Genomic DNA, 16,944 nt, shown 5'->3' on the forward strand with positions numbered 1-16,944 from the left:
GTACCTTTAAGAAATGGAGCTGATCATATCATTGAAGTGATGTCAGAGGGTGTGGGGGGGGGGGGGGGGAGCTGAGCTCATTCTGCTTTTTTGAGTTTCAGTTTGAGAAGGCAGCTGGGAGTGTCTGTGCGTTTTGCTGAGAGCTGCAGGAAGAAACTCAGAGCTGGTCTGTTGAAGTCTGCAATCCAAAGAGTATAAATATATTGAATGTAACCTAATGTGTTATTATTTTTGAAGGTGTGAAGTCTTTTGGATATTTAAAGGAACAGTTTGAAGGATTATTTAGTGTTGTAGTCCTTTGGGGTTATCTTTGATGTAATGGGCGTTAAGATATTCAATGTTTGATTTTAAAAGGTTAACTTGAGTTCATAGAATAAACATTGTTTTGTTTCAAAAACCATTTGTCCATAATTGCTGTATCACACCTGGAGAGTACGCCGTGTGCTTCCCACACCACAATCTATTAAAAGTTGTGGGTCGGTTGAACTCCATGAAACACTTTGGGGTTCTGTAAACCCAGACCCATAACAGTTGCCTAAGGGGAAAGCACACCATCGAGACTGACGGAACTGTGACACCCAAAATACACCCACATGAAAATACCAGTAATGCTGAGAGACCGACTGAAAGCAGAGTTGGACAGAATGGGACAACTTCACATCATCAAGAAAATTGAAGAACTGACAAAGTGGGTCATTCCAATTGTAATTGTAAAAAGTCTGATGGGAATCCATGAGTCTGTTTGGATACCAGCGACCTAAACCAGGTACCACACAGTAGAAGACATCAAATGTAAGCTCAGATGATGCCAAATACTACTCAGCCTTGGAGGTGAGTTCAGGCATCTGGTAGGTTAAGCTAGATGGATACAGCTCCTATCTGTATCTTTAACACACCATACGGGCGCTCAAGATTTACGCTTACCATTTGGTATTAATGCAGCTCCACAGAACAGTGAAGCAGCTGCTTAAAAGGTTAGACATTTGTGGAAACCTATAATGACGATGTGCTGGTCTGGGGGGTCACATGAGATGAACACGACGACAGACTGAGACAGGTGCTGGCAAGAGCTCGAGAAAGGAACTTCAAGTTGAAGAAGGAAAAGTGCAAGTAAATCTTCCTGAAATCAAGTATTTGGGACATGTGCTGACAAGTGAAGGGCTGAGGCCGGACCAGAGGAAAATTGAAACAATCGTGAACATTGCATCCCCAGAATGTAAGAAAGACTTGGAGAGGTTTTTGGACATGGTGACCTATCTTGGGAAATTTATTTTGCCCATATCAGACCTGACAGCACATCTTGGAGATCTTCTACACAATGATGTGGAATGGCACTGGGAACAAAGTCACCAAGAAGTTTTGACCAATCTAAAGAGAATACTGACCCAGACCCCAGTGTTAAAGAATTACAAAGTCAGTCAGCCAGTCAAGATATCAGTGGATGCTTCAGAAACCAGCTGTCATAATATACACCAGTATATCATGGTGCAGACACACACTGATGGGCACACAGTGGGACCAATCAACACACATAACACTGCAGCCAATCACCAGTTAGAGCACACGCACTATAAAGACAGGGGGCATCAGAGTTCCCGCTCATTCGAGTTGCAGTTAGCTAGGAGGACAGAGCTCACAGCCTGCATCACAGACATTCACCATGTGCTGAGTGCATCGACTGGTTAGGACAAGGTAAAGGTCTTTAGTTAAAGCTAGTATCGTGTTAACCCACAGTCTGAGTATGTTAAACAGTTAATGATTCAATAAAATAGTGTTGCACTATTTTAAGTGTTGGTGACCTGTATGTGTTCCACGGATCCAGAACACCCAACACATCACCAGCCTGGGAGCTGTGCTCTTGCAAAATGAGGCACCAATGGTGAGCATTTCAAAGGTAATGACTGAAACACAGCAGCGCTGTACCCAAATAGAGGAGGAAACGCTGGCAATTGTGTTTGGCTTGGAACTCTGCCACCAGTTTGTCTGTGGCAAAGAGGTGGAGAGAGAGTCTGAGAGTTTTGGAAGCCATATATAAAAAGTCTCTGTACTGTGCACCAATAAAAATCCAAAGATTCCTCATGCATCTGCAGAATTCCCAGGTCAGAGTTAAATACAAACCGGGCAAGGAAACGTACATCACAGACACTGTGTCACGTACACAGCTGCCCATCACAGAAAAAGAGGACAAAGAAGCACAAGTTTAGATTCACATTCTGACAAAAGAAAATTGCCTGTGGCTGTAACCAAACTGGATGAGATCAGCGAAGTGACCAAGAATAATGCCACCCTGAGAAAACTGCAGCAGATTGCTCAAAATGGCTGGCTCACAAATCAGTGCGCAGCCCCTTCTGCTGCTCAAGAGTAGTGGAACTTTTGAGAGGACCTTCACGTAGCAGAGGGAATACTTTTCAAGGGAGAAAACATAGTCATTCTTACAACACCGAGGGAAGGAATGCTGCAACGCCGTACACAATAGTCACTGCAGCATGGAAACATACAAGAGAAGAGATCGAGATGTAATCTATTGGCCTGGAATGGGAGCATAAATCGGGGAAACGGTGATGTGTGTGCGCGACACCAAAAGTTCCATCAGTCACAACAAAAAAAATCATTTCAACCGCACTGTTCCAGCGAGGCCCTGGTAGAAAATTGGCATAGACTTGATCACATTTGAAGTGGTGAGTACCTACTAGCAGTAGATTATTACTAACTTTTTGAGTCTGAATAAGGGCAGCGCTATAATAAATAATTTGAAGCCATTTTTTATGCTCGCCATGGCACACCCGGAGTGCTCATCTCAGACAATGGTTCACAATTCTGAGGCACTGAGCTTTAAAAATTTGCACAGGATTGGGACTAGGAGTTTCGCCACACTACATCAAGCCCAAATACTGACCACCGAAAGAAACAGTGGAACATACCATGGAGACCCTGATACACCTGTTGAAAGAGGCAGAGGTGTACAGAAGTGACCCCTATCTGGCACCGCTGGATGACAGGAAAATGCCATTAGAAGGCAATGGATCATCTCCAGCACAGCTCCTCACGGGGAGAAGACTAAGAACTAAGCTTTAAATTGCTATTTCCAAAGTCAGTGAGCAAAACCTGCTCAAACAGAGCAGCAGAAGCAGGAGCAGTATTTTGATCGAGGGACCTGAAATGAACATGGGAGTGACAGTGAGGATTCAGCATGAGGGGACATGGAATCCTCCTGTTGTCATAGGAATCACAGAAGAATCAAAGCCTATACAGACTGTCATCCCCAACAGTGCTGAAGTGGTAAAATCCTTACACAAAATTATTGATTTTAAAAGGTCACTTAGCCTGGCAGATGGACTAAATGCTCCACTGCCAAAATTGTTCCCGAAACATCCTGGGCGGGATTCTCCCGCAATTGGCGGGATGGCCCGACGTCGGCGCCAAGAACGGAGCGAACCACTCCGGCGCCGGGCCACCCGGAAGTTGCGGAATCCTCCACACTTCCGGGGGCTAGGCCGGCACCGAAGGGGATGGCGCCATGCCAACTAAGCTGCAATTGACAGCTTCCACACACACACAGCGGTCTAGATTGCTTAATTCATCTCCCTTTATGTTTGAGTAGTTTTCAAATAGTCGCCGTGAAACTAAAGCAATATTCATAAACAACCGCGCCACGACGCCACGATGCTGGCGCGCGATTCTCCGAGGTGCGGAGAATCGGCACCATTTGCGCCGGCGCGTTTGACGCCGCGTTTCCAGCGGCTGCGCGGAAAAATCAGAGTCCCACCGGCGCCCTTCACCCCTGGTTGCTGCCGGCGGAAACTCTGCGCGAAGGGTCGGGGGGCAGCCTGTGGGGCAGGGGAAAGCGCTCCTTCACCGGGGTGGGGCCTCCGATGGGGTCTCTCTCCCCCCAGGCCTACTTTGTTGCACGGCCGGCACCTGAACCCTTACGCCATGTTGCTTAGGGGCCGGCACGCTGAAGAAGTCAGCGCGGGTTGGCGCGGTGCACATTTGGCGCTGGGAAGGGAGGCTGGAGCGGCGTGAACCGCTCCAGCGCCATGCTGGCCCTCTGTGAGGGTCAGATTTGATTGTCCCCGTGCCCGTTTCGCACCGTCGTGAAATGCGACGGCGTTCACGACGGCGCAAACACTTAGTCTCCATTTTGGAGAATCGCCCCCTTCCTCTTTTTCTTTGAAAAAACACTTAACTCTGTACGGTTGATGGATTGGCCATGATAAATTGCCCTTCAGTGCCCAAACGTGGGTACTGTGGAGTGGGGGGTAAACCATAAAGTCCCGTGGGGGAGGAGTTGAATTGTGTTGCAGGGGGCCCAGCCTCCGGACCTTGTTATCAGGCCGCCCGCTCAAAATGGTGGCCTGATAGCAGGGTTTGTGGCAATCCCTGCCATACATAAATTTGCATGGCAAGTGATTGTGAATCGGTTTTGGATTTGTGCTCCCAGCCTGAGCACAAATCAGCTTAATCTCCGGCAGGAGAACAGTCTCCCAATCGGGGAATTCTGGCCCCTATCTTTATGCAGATTTAGCCTGATAGTGAACTAGATTATGTCACTTCCCTAATTATCATTTTCTCCCTCTTTTTCATTTAATTCTTTATTGAGGACAAACCAGCATTTTAGTTTCAAATTTCTGTTTGTCTTCACCTTGCATCTCACATATTTCTTTGTAATAACACTTAAGTGGTACAATACATTTGAAGATCTAGCCCAGAGTATTGCAGCTTTGAGGGTTGCAGTTTTAGCCTTTCCATTCTTCTGAGATTACAATTTTAGCAGCAGGCTACAGGAGGAAAAAAAGAAAGAGTAAAATAATACTTCTTTAACTCGTACATCCTTCACAAATTCATCACGATCCATTATGGTAATATTTCATAGAATTTGAAATATTTCATAGAATTTACAGTGCAGAAGGAGGCCATTCGGCCCATCGAGTCTGCACCGGCTCTTGAGCAACCTACCCAAGGTCCACACCTCCACCCTATCCCCATAACCCAGCAACCCCACCCAACACTAAGGGCAATTTTGGACACTAAGGGCAATTTAGCATGGCCAATCCACCTAACCTGCACATCTTTGGACTGTGGGAGGAAACCGGAGCACCCGGAGGAAACCCACGCAGACACGGGGAGGACGTGCAGACTCCGCACAGACAGTGACCCAAGCCGGAATCGAACCTGGGACCCTGGAGCTGTGAAGCAATTGTGCTATCCACAATGCTACCGTGCTGCTCCCAAATATATTGGCTGCTGTCCCACTTGGAGTGCTGTGGACATTTCTGGTCCCCATATTATAACACGGCATTGCAGGAATTGTAAAGTATGATACCAAAATTGAGAGGGTTCAGGAGAAGACCCGCCGATTGAAGTAAACAGCAGAAGACCCGTGACTCCATGCTGCAGGTTGCTGGAGCGAAGGTATCCCTCTGGAGCAGTAATATTCTGCTCGGCGTGGCTGAAGAGCTGAAGCTGTGCTTATGAGTTAGCATTGGGGTGCAGACTGAGGGATCCACGGGAACAGAGTCTCGGGAGATGAAACTGAAACCATGCGAGTTGGGCCATCGTTGAGGTATCCGAGCTGGAGTAACTTTTGGAGAGAATTCCAGGGTTAGAGCTTTGAAGTTGAAGACTGGAATCCCTCAGGAGCGAGACAAGAGATTCAATGAAATTGGTTGACTCACAGCATTTACTGACATCTGGGTGGGTTGTTGAGAAATCGATGGAATCTGTCTTAGTCATATCTGCCACTAATTATGCAGTGTGGTGTGTTCAACCACAGTTTGCTTGTTCATTTTCACATGCCTCATATAAATCCTGAATGTTAGAGGCATACGATAGATATTGTAAATTGTTTTATCTTTCTGATCTTGGATAGTAACATTTATTTTTGTTTCTTCAAAGCCCATGGAATCCATAGAATCCCTACAATGCAGAAAGAGGCCAATCTGCCCATCGAGCCTGCATCGACCCTCTAAAAGAGCACTCTACCTAGGTCCACTCTCCCACCTATCCCCGCAAACCCATGCGAAGATCGTGGTCAATCTACCCAAACTGCACACCTTTGGGCACTGAAGGGCAATATAGCATAGCCAATCCAACTAACCTGCACATCTTTGGACTGCGGGAGGAACCTGGAGCACCCGGAGGAAACCCACGCAGACACGGGGAGAATGTTCAAACTCCACACAGACAGTCACCCAAAGCTGGAATCAAACCCGGGTCCCTGGTGCTGTGAGGCAGCAGTGCTAACCACTGTGCCACCAAGCCACCCATAATCTTGTGGTTTGATTCACTGAGCAAGTGTCATGAATCTAAAACTTTGTCTACTTTAAACAAAATGTTACTGGTCCCGAATGTTATGGACCAGGGTTTAGAAATCTCCAAAGTATTTCATGGAGTTCACCTGACCTACAACTGTTTATTGATTTTGGTTACGATGGGCACAAGAGCCTGCCTTTCAGGTGTTATTCAACAGAGAGCTTAGGCGCTTTTCATAAAAAAACACATTTCTTTCTACAAATTTAGTTAACACTTTTATAAGCACATCCAGTAAGCATTTTTATCAACTACAAACATAAATACCCTACACCGCTACAGTACTCTACATATAACCCTTAATAAATTCCCCCTATAGCTGTTCCAATTTAATAACAAGATCCCAGAAACCAGAAACCCCTTTTCAAAGGTGTAGCCAGCACACAGCACTCTTACTGTCTTTAAGACCTGGTTTGGATGCTCTTGTTTCCTTTCCAAAACAGCAGGTTTGAATTCCTTCCAGAAAACAGTTATTAAATTATTAAGTAATCTGGAAATAGCTTTTAAAATGCAGATAGAGAAACCCTCCTTTTCAACCTGTGCAGAACAAAACACCAGTTCAAACTCAAAGCAAAAGTAAAACTAACTTCCAGAGCCACAGGCCAGCTCCCACCTCAAAAACAAAAGTAAAAATTCAGAGCCACAGCCCAGCTCCACGCACACAATGACATCACTGAAGCCATGTGATAAGACAAAAATATCTCTTAAAGGGATACTCCCATGACACTAATCAGATTTTTAGCAAACATCACTGGGATCTGGTCCAGTTTCACAACAATTCCAAAAATTGAATTAGCTGAAGAGATAATTCAATATGTGATGTTGGGACCACATGAGGAGGCAAAGATAGATCATCCACTTGACAGTTCTGGCTGAAGAATGTTGCAAATGTTTCAGTCTTGTCTTTTTTCTCACATGCTGAGCTGCCCAATCACTGAACCATGTTGATTTGGCTTTGTCCTTCTGAAAAATGAAAATGAAAATCGCTTATTGTCACAAGTAGGCTTCAATGAAGTTACTGTGAAAAGCCCCTAGTCACCACATTCCGGCGCCTGTTCGGGGAGGCTGGTACGGGAAGTTGTTCTGTTAGTTGTTTAACTGTGCAAAAACACTGGATGTGGCAGGATTGCAGAGATTTGAACCGATCCGTTGGTTCAGAGATTGTTTACGATGCTGCTTATTCTGTTTAATGTGCATATAGTCTTATGTTGTAGTTTCACCAGTTTGGCACCTCTTGGGAGGGATTCTCCAACCCTGGGCCGGGTCGGAGAATCGCCAGGGGGGGTTGCAATTCACGCGTTACCGCTCCGACGCCAGTCTGCCGATTCTCCGGTGACTGGAGAATCGGCGGCATTGGCACCGGCATGGTTGCCCCCCCCCCCGGCGATTCTCCGCACGTGATGGGCCGAGTGGCCGCTGAGATAGGCCGAGTCCCGCCGGCGCCGTTCACGTGTGGTCCTACCCGGAGGGACCTCGGCGTTCATCCTGCAGGGGACGACCTGGTTGGGGGTGGGGTGGGGGGGGGGGGGGGGAGGGAATCCGACCCCGGGGGTGCCTCCACCGTGACCTGGCCCGCGATCGGGGCCTACCGATCGGCGAGCCGGCTTCTCCTGGTGGGGGCCTTTTTTATACTCCGCGCCGGGCGAATTCGCGCTGGCCGCAGCGCGCATGCGCAGACCCGTGCCGCCCGTTTGACGCCGGTATCGGCAGCTGGAGCTGCATGAGTCACTCCAGTGCCGTGCTGGCCCCCTGTGAGGTGCAGGATCGCTGATCCTGGGGGCCTGTTGACGTGTTTACGACGGCGTCAACACTTAGCCTCAGGATCAGAGAATCTCTATTTGCATAGGTCTGGTGCTGCTCTTGACATGCTTTCCTGCACTCCTTATTAAACTAAAATTGATCCTCTGGCTTGATAAAAATGACAGTGTGAAGAACATGCCAGGCCATGAGTTTACTGATTATGGTAGGGTACAGTCCTGTTGCTAATGCCTCGTACAGGTTATAGGTCGAGAGGGCGGAATTCCTCCAAGCACCTGAGTTCAATGACGGGTTGGGGAGGAGTAATTCAGCTGGAGGCCCTAAATTCAGTTTTACGTTGGTGTGAATTGACAAGAGGATCTTCCACCTGGTGGCCGCCGTGGCAGATCGGGAACCCGCTGGAGGCCGGCATGAACCTCATCCCGCTAATGGGATACAGTTATAGGTCTGGCCATCTCCGTGGTGCCTGCAGGAAAACATACCGGTGCAAAACACGTTTGGAACAACATGGTATGCAGATGCCAAGACTCACCTGAACAATGCTCGGTATTGCCTCTGGAGGCCAATGGCAACCCTGGATCCCAGCGCACCACAGCAGTGGGTGGGGGGAGCATCTGCAGGTGGACTTTCCAGAATCGGTGCCCTGGAGGGGGTTCATCTTCCAGCCTCAGAATGTTCCTGGACATCTATCTCGTTCCCAGGAGGCCCATTTCCCAGCCTTCAAGTCCACCTAGAGATCCATCTTCATTTTCAAGAGGTCACCTTTTTTTTTCAACAGTGGGTCAAGTGATGTTGGCCGCCTTTTAAATATGGCATCTGGTTAGGATGGCGGACAACGGGTCATCAGCCCTGTGCTGCCCCACAAATAACACCCAGTTGCACAGTTAATGAGGTCAGGGCCGCAGGATTTGGAATGTTTTCCCACCCACCTCTGCAGCAGAAAGATTCCACATTCCCGCCCCCCACCATAGGACATAGTCCCCAGATGGGGGGATTCCGCCCACGAACTTGAGCCACGATATCTATTCAAAATTGCCCCCATGTAGCAAAGTGATAGTCTCAACACAATAAAATGAAGGGTAGCCTCAGTGTGAGGATGGGGCTTCCTTTCCACGAAAACAGTGCAATGGTCACTCCTGTTAATACCATCATTGGAAGATGCATCTCCAGCAGCTAGGTTGACAAGGTCAAGGGTCAAATGTTTTTCCCCCCCTCACTTTGGTTCTCTCATTTCCTCTTCAGGATCCCACTAGCTTGATTGGCAATGGTGCTGCCGAGTTACACTTGGTGATGGATATTGAAGTCCCCCTGCCTCGAGTATATTCTATGTCCTTGGAACCTCAGTGCCTCGTCAAATAGATCTTTTAAGTCCGTCTGAGAATGCAGATGGTACTTCTAACAGTGAGGTACTTCTTCAATACTACAGTGAAGTGAAAGTTCAGATTATTTGTTCAAGTATCTGGAGTGGGTCTTCAATCCACAACCGTCTAATGCAGAGACAATAATTATACTGACACTGATGTACCATCAATGAACACACGACGAGTGGTGAACGTAACTGAGGCCTTAATACACTAAACAGAAAGCCTCCTGGCCTCTGATCCCGAACTGGATCAGAGGCGGAGACCAGCCACCTTTATACATGAGCCTGAGGGGAGGAGCCACAGGCGGAGCCAGCAGGGACAAGCCCAGGCATGTAACAATGCAATAAAATACAGTGGTTTACCACATTCACCCCCTGTTTAAAAAAAAGAGTCCAGCGGGGATGAAGTGGGCTTAAAAATCAAGTCTGTCGGGGACCTCGACCTTCCGCCGTGATCATCTCAGTCCCGGCTGTGGTGTGGGCACCGGTGTCGAGACCTACGCGTCCGGGAGCGTGTTGTCCTCTTCTTCACCCAGTTGTTGAGTTGGTGGAGGGGGGGCGGTGTATGGGCGGGGGTGGTGGTCGCCGGTGGGCCTGCCGGTGCCAGTTCTTCGGGTGGGTGGGTAGAGGTGGGGGGAGACAGTGTAGGGTCAGGGGTGGTGGTGATGATCGCTGGAGAACCTGCAGGTGCCAAATCCCGAAGGGAGACTGTGTCCTGTCGCCCGTCATGATGTGCCACGTAGGCATATTGTGGATTGGCATGGAGGAGCAGGACCTTCTCAACATTTATGGCTCATTGCATGCTTCCGGAGGAGGACGGACCCTGGGACTGCCAGTCAGGATGGGAGCGAGACCCCAGAGGTGGACTTCCTGGGGAAGGCAAACATACGCTTGTGAGGAGTCTCGTTGGTGGCAGTACACAGGAGCGACCGGATGGAGTGGAGCGCATCGGCGAGGACGTCCTGCCAGCGGGAGACTGGGAGACTTCTAGACCGTAGGGCCAGGAGATCAGCCTTCCAGACCGTCGCGTTCTCCCTCTCCACCTGTCCATTGTAGCTGGTCGTCCTGCTGGAGGCAATGCCCTTGCTGAGCAGGAACTGACGCAACTCGTCGCTCATAAAGGAGGAACCCCGATCGCTATGGACGTAGGTGGGGAACCCGAACAAGGTGAAAAGACTGTGCAGGGCCTTGATGACGGTGGCAGAGGTCATGTCAGGGCATGGGTTGGCAAAGGGGAATCTTGAGTACTCGTCAACAATATTGAGGAAGTACACGTTACGATCAGTGGAGGGAGGGGCCCTTTGAAATCGATGCTGAGGCGCTCAAAGGGGCTAGAGGCCTTTACCAGGTGTGCTCTGTCTGGCCACTAGAAGTCACGGTCCTGACCTCCTTGATGGAGTAAGGCAGGTTGCGGGCCTTGATAAAGTGAAAAAAATGGGTGACCCCTGGGTGACAGGTCATTGTGGAGGGCCTGGAGTCGGTCAACTTGTGCCCTGGCACATGTACCGCGGGATAGGGCAGAGGGGGCTCATTGAGCTTCCCAGGTCAATACAAGATATCGTAGTTGTAGGTGGAGAGCTCGATTCTTTGCCTCAGAATCTTGTCATTCTTGATCTTGCCCCGCTGTGCGTTATTGAACATGAAGGCAACTGACCATTGGTCAGTGAGGAGAGTGAATTGCCTGCCGGCCAGGTAATGCCTCCAATGTCGCACAGCTTCTACAATGGCTTGGACTTCCTTTTCGACGGAGGAGTGTAGAATTTCAGAGGAACAACAAAGAACAAAGAACAAAGAAATGTACAGCACAGGAACAGGCCCTTCGGCCCTCCAAGCCCGTGCCGACCATACTGCCCGACTAAACTACAATCTTCTACACTTCCTGGGTCCGTATCCTTCTATTCCCATCCTATTCATATATTTGTCAAGATGCCCCTTAAATGTCCCTATCGTCCCTGCTTCCACTACCTCCTCCGGTAGCGAGTTCCAGGTACCCACTACCCTCTGCGTAAAAAACTTGCCTCGTACATCTACTCTAAACCTTGCCCCTCTCACCTTAAACCTGTGCCCCCTAGTAATTGACCCCTCTACCCTGGGGAAAAGCCTCTGACTATCCACTCTGTCTATGCCCCTCATAATTTTGTATACCTCTATCAGGTCGCCCCTCAACCTCCTTCGTTCCAGTGAGAACAAACCGAGTTTATTCAACCGCTCCTCATAGCTTATGCCCTCCATACCAGGCAACATTCTGGTAAATCTCTTCTGCACCCTCTCTAAAGCCTCCACATCCTTCTGGTAGTGTGGCGACCAGAATTGAACACTATACTCCAAGTGTGGCCTAACTAAGGTTCTATACAGCTGCAACATGACTTGCCAATTCTTATACTCAATGCCCCGGCCAATGAAGGCAAGCATGCCGTATGCCTTCTTGACTACCTTCTCCACCTGTGTTGCCCCTTTCAATGACCTGTAGACCTGTACTCCTAGATCTCTTTGACTTTCAATACTCTTGAGGGTTCTACCATTCACTGTATATTCCCTACCTGCATTAGACCTTCCAAAATGCATTACCTCACATTTGTCCGGATTAAACTCCATCTGCCATCTCTCCGCCCAAGTCTCCAGACAATCTAAATCCTGCTGTATCCTCAGACAGTCCTCATCGCTATCCGCAATTCCACCAACCTTTGTGTCGTCTGCAAACTTACTAATCAGACCAGTTACATTTTCCTCCAAATCATTTATATATACTACAAAGAGCAAAGGTCCCAGCACTGATCCCTGTGGAACACCACTGGTCACAGCCCTCCAATTAGAAAAGCATCCCTCCAGGGTACAGGCGAAGAAAGCCACGGGCCTGCCCGCCTGGTTGAGGGTAGTGGCCAACGCAAAGTCCAACGCATCGCTCTCCACCATCAACGGAATGGACTCATCCACAGCGTGCATCGCGGCTTTGGCAATATCTGCCTTGATGCGGTTGAAGGCCAGGAGGGCCTCAGCCGTCAGGGGAAAAACGGTGGATTTAAAAAGCGGACGGGCCTTGTCCGCATAATTGGTGACCCACTGGGCATAGTAGGAGAAGAACTCCAGGCATCTTTTCAGGGCCTTGGGGCAGTGGGGGAGGGGGAGTTCCAGGACTCCGTTTTCCACAACGTAGCCAAGGATGGCTAGGCGGGTTGTGCAGAAAACGCATTTTTCCTTATTGTAAGTGAGGTTCAGGAGTTTGGCGGTGTGGAGGAAGTGCCAGAAGTTTTCGTCATCGTCCTGCTGGTCATGGCCGCAGATGGTGACATTATCTAAGTACGGGAACGTGGCCCGCAGCCCGTACTGGTCAACAATTCGGTCCATTTCCCGTTGGAAGACCGAGACCCCATTGGTGACGCCGAAGGGAACCTTGAGGAAATGGTAGAGGCGGCCATCTGCCTCGAAGGCAGTGTGTTGGCAGCCCTCCGGGCGTATAGGGAGCTGGTGGTACGCGGACTTCAAGTCAACTGTGGAGAAGACTCGATACTGCGCAATCTGATTGACCATGTCAGATATGCGGGGGAGGGGGTACGCATCGAGCTGCGTGTACTAGTTGGTAGTCTGACTGTAGTCGATGGCCATCCGGTGCTTCTCCCCAGCCTTGACAACTACCGTTGTTACTAGCCTCCACGATCCCCTCGCGTCGGAGTCGCTGGACCTCCGACCTGACAAAGGTCCTATCCCGGGCACTGTATCGCCTGCTTCTAGTAGCGACGGGCTTACAGTCCGGGGTGAGGTTAGCGAAGAGCGAGGGTGGGGCAACCTTAAGGGTTGCGAGGCGTCAGACGGTGAGGGGGGGGGCAGGGGTCCGCCGAACTTTAAAGTAAGGCTCTGGAGGTGGCACTGGAAGTCGAGCCCCAGTAATAGGGCAGCGCAGAGATGGGGAAGGACGTAGAGTTTGAAGTTAGTGTACTCTACGCCTTGTACAGTAAGGGTCGCGACACAGTACCCCCATATTTCTACTGAATGTGATCCGGAAGCCAGGGAGATTTTGTGGGTCGCGGGTAAGATTGGGAGGGAGCAGCGCCTTACCATATCTGGGTTATGAAGCTGTCTGTGCTCCCGGAGTTGAAAAGACAGGCCGTCTCATGCCCGTTGATCCGGACAGTCATCGTCGATTTTGTGAGGTGATGGGGCCGGGACTGGTCGAGCATGATGAAGGCGAGCTTCAGAAGGTGATGAGTAGGCTGGTCAGAGGTAGCGGCGGCCAGCGTACGATCGGGTGAGCAGGGCTTCCGGGAGGCTGCGGAGTGGTCCCAAGATGGCGGCCCCCATGGGTCGCGTGTGGCGGGTGCATTGGCGATGGCATCAAAGATGGCGGCCCCCATGGGTTGCACGTGGTGGGTGAAGTACAAAATGGTGTTAAAGATGGCGGCCCCCATGGGTCGCACATGGCGGCTGAAATCAAAGATGGCGGAAAAGATGGCGGCGCCCACGGGTCGCACCCGGGTCGGATGATGGCGGCACCCACAAGGTCCTCGAGGGTGCCGCTCGGTCGGACGTGTAGGCCTCCATGTTCTGGTAGGCCACCTCCAACGAGTTTGAGAGCTGCACTCTCTCTGGGAGGCCGCGTGTACCCCCTTCTAGCAATCGAGATGTAGCTCGATTTCATGCCCGCGATATAAGCGTCGCTGATCAACAGCTCCACGTGTTTGGTAGCTGATACCGCCTGGCTGTCAAAGCTCCGGCAGAGTACCCGCAAGGCACACAGGAATTATGCTAGTGACTCCCCAGGGCGTTGTCATCTCGTGGCAAGAAGGTGCCTAGTGTACATCTCGTTCACAGGCTTAACAGTGCCCCTTCAGCAGCATTATCGCCTCCGTATACGAGGGGGCGTCCCTGATGAGAAGAAAGACTTGCGGGCTCTGGAGGATCCAGAGGATCTGCTTCTTTTGGAGGTTGGTTAAGTCTTCGGTGAAGAATCCGAGGCACGCTTCGAAGCAGCTTAGCCAGTGCTCGAATGTTGCAGTGGCGTCGGCTCCTGTGGGTCCAGCTCCAGGCGATCAGGCTTGAGTGATGAATTCATCTTAGATGTTTAGTTTATTAAATTGATATGCCATCAATGAACACACGACGACTGGTGAATGTAACTGAGGCTTTAATACACTAAACAGAAAGCCTCCTGGTCTCTGATCCCGTACTGGATCAGAGGCGGAGACCAGTCACCTTTATACGTGAGCCCGAGGGAAGGAGCCACAGCTGGAGCCAGCAGGGACCACCCCAGGCATGTAACAATACAATACAATACAGTGGTTTACCACAGGCACTTTAATCAGAACTGATTTGGCTGTGGGTCAAAGCCTCACCGCTGGGCCTAGCAATTCCCTGCAGTACAGGAAGTGCTGCAGGGTCGGAGGGCTGGATTCTCAATCAGTGGGATCCTCCGCTTCGCCAGCAGCGCACCCACGCCCGCGGATTTCCCGGTGGCATGGGGGCGCCCACAATGAGAAGCCCAATTGACCGGCTGGCAGGACGGAGAATTCCGACGCTGGCGAGGGTGCTCAACACCGGAAAACGGATTGGTCATTTATTTCATTGATGTTTGCAAAATCTTGCTGTTTAAAAATTAGTAGCCATGTTTCTTACATTACAAGAGTGGCCCTACTTCAAGAAGTATTTAATTGATTGCAAAGCACTTTGGGGACATCCCAAGGACATCCCAAAGGCGCTATACAAATGCAAGTTCTTTCTTTACTGGTGGAAGGTAGGGCAATGCTTAAAATAGTGCGAGTGGGGGAGTAAAAAAGTTAAATGACCTCTATTTGTTAAACAGCTGGGTATAAAAGCAAGGAGCTGGAATGTAATGTGGAAAACACGGAAAAAGAATGCATGATAAAAACATATGAGCGAAAAATAAAGTTTTTTAGCCTAAAGGAAATAAAAGGTGGGGGGGGGGGTTTTGTGTCAAAAAGAATATTGAAATAACAAAACTAAGTTAGATGGCCAGGGCGCAGGGAAATCACAAAGCTCCGTATGGGCCACAATGAGTTCACTGAAAAGGCAACACAGACAAGCTTAAAAAAAAAACAAAGAACTTGCAAGTAAATTGTCCTCTTTTTAATATTTGTTGATCTAATCTCCACAAGACAAATATGTCCAAGGAAGTGAGACACATTACCAAAATGAAAAGCAAAATCAGAGCTTTCGCAATCTAGCACAGGTCGAACAAATCAGTAACTGCACATAGTTGAGATTCCTGGAGCGGCAAAGCAATTCAGCAACTCTAATTTTCACAAAACAATAAGAATACAAAGACCCTGTGCAGTTACCTGGAAAATACTGATAATATTTAGGCTTGCGCTGTTTATAAGTGGTGACAAGTGTGCCATGATTACAATTAATGCTTTGGTCGAACTGAACGGTTGTACTGCACATTTCAGTTAGGGACAGCTTCCCCAGATCTCCTTACCTTCTGTAATTCTTCACTTTATCTCTCAGTGTGCAGCAGTTTGTCAAACTATTTGGAGTTCACGCCATCAGGAATTCCAGACAAGACTCCTTAAGATCCAATGCTTCCCCAAATCAATTACTGCCAAGAGATGGCAGGAAAGCTGTCTTCTTGTATATGCTTAGAAATGTGTCTGTACATCAGCAGCAGTGGGCTAAGCAATGAATTAATTCCTGATGAGTGAGCCAAGGCCTCGGTGTTAGCAGAGACAGATGAGGACTGCTCATAACTACAGAGTCGGTCAGCTCTGGATGCGTTTAAAGTAGTAACTGGGGCCCCCCTTTCTGTGAATTTGTCTGAATGCGAGACCAGACTGCAGCAATTAAGAGACGGATAAATCCTGTCATGGATAAATGGGATCTGGAGCATTCTCCCTTGGTTTTCCTTAGTTATATTGGCAAGGCAACCCATTATACTTGGAATGGGTAACGACATTAAAATCTGTTCTGGTTGACAACTCTGGTTGAAAGGATTCCTGGAGATTTGACCAATCACAAATGTTTGGGGGCATATGGCATCCATCAGTAAAACCTTTGCAATTTGGAAAATGCAGAAGTCCTGTTGCAGCTTTTCGCCATGCTGTGTTATCCAATGGGAAAGGAGATGAAAATGCTGACTAGCTTAACCGATTAGTCATCTGTATGATACCTCGGTGAGCAGGACATTGTTGCAATGTCAGGTGGAAAATGCCACAGGTATTAAAGTTGACTTACCCCGCACAATATTGACGATGCCAAGTCTGTATTGTAAGTTGGTGGTAGGTGGCCTTGCTGCAGTGAGCAACATTCTCTCTGTAAGCTCAACCAATTTTCTTGTTATTGGCAGGTGTGGCAAGTTGTGCAAATCTGACCTGCTATTTGTCGATTTAATCTGTCGGAGGCTTTGACCCTCCGCCGCGATCGCCTCAGTCCTGGTGGTGATGTGGGCGCCGACGTGGTCACCTGCGAATCCAGGAGCGTGCTGTCCTTGTCTTCGTCACCCCTGAGTGAATCCAGTGGGAGGACGGATCCTACTGGGGTGGGGGCTGCGGTGAAGTTCGCTGGTG

General features: G+C 49.3%; 1 protein-coding gene across 1 annotated transcript in view; it reads right to left on the minus strand.

The window, feature by feature from the left end:
- The window catches only part of LOC140398411 (gap junction gamma-1 protein-like), a 150,503-nt gene extending 134,342 nt beyond the window's left edge, over positions 1-16,161 (minus strand). Inside the window, exon 1 of the mRNA XM_072487074.1 lies at positions 15,861-16,161. The gene's annotated coding sequence lies outside the window, so the exon portion shown is untranslated. The remainder of the gene's footprint in view (positions 1-15,860) is intronic.
- Positions 16,162-16,944: the final 783 nt, after the last annotated feature.

The sequence above is a fragment of the Scyliorhinus torazame genome, chromosome 21, assembly GCF_047496885.1.
Source record: "Scyliorhinus torazame isolate Kashiwa2021f chromosome 21, sScyTor2.1, whole genome shotgun sequence".
Taxonomy (NCBI): domain Eukaryota; kingdom Metazoa; phylum Chordata; class Chondrichthyes; order Carcharhiniformes; family Scyliorhinidae; genus Scyliorhinus; species Scyliorhinus torazame.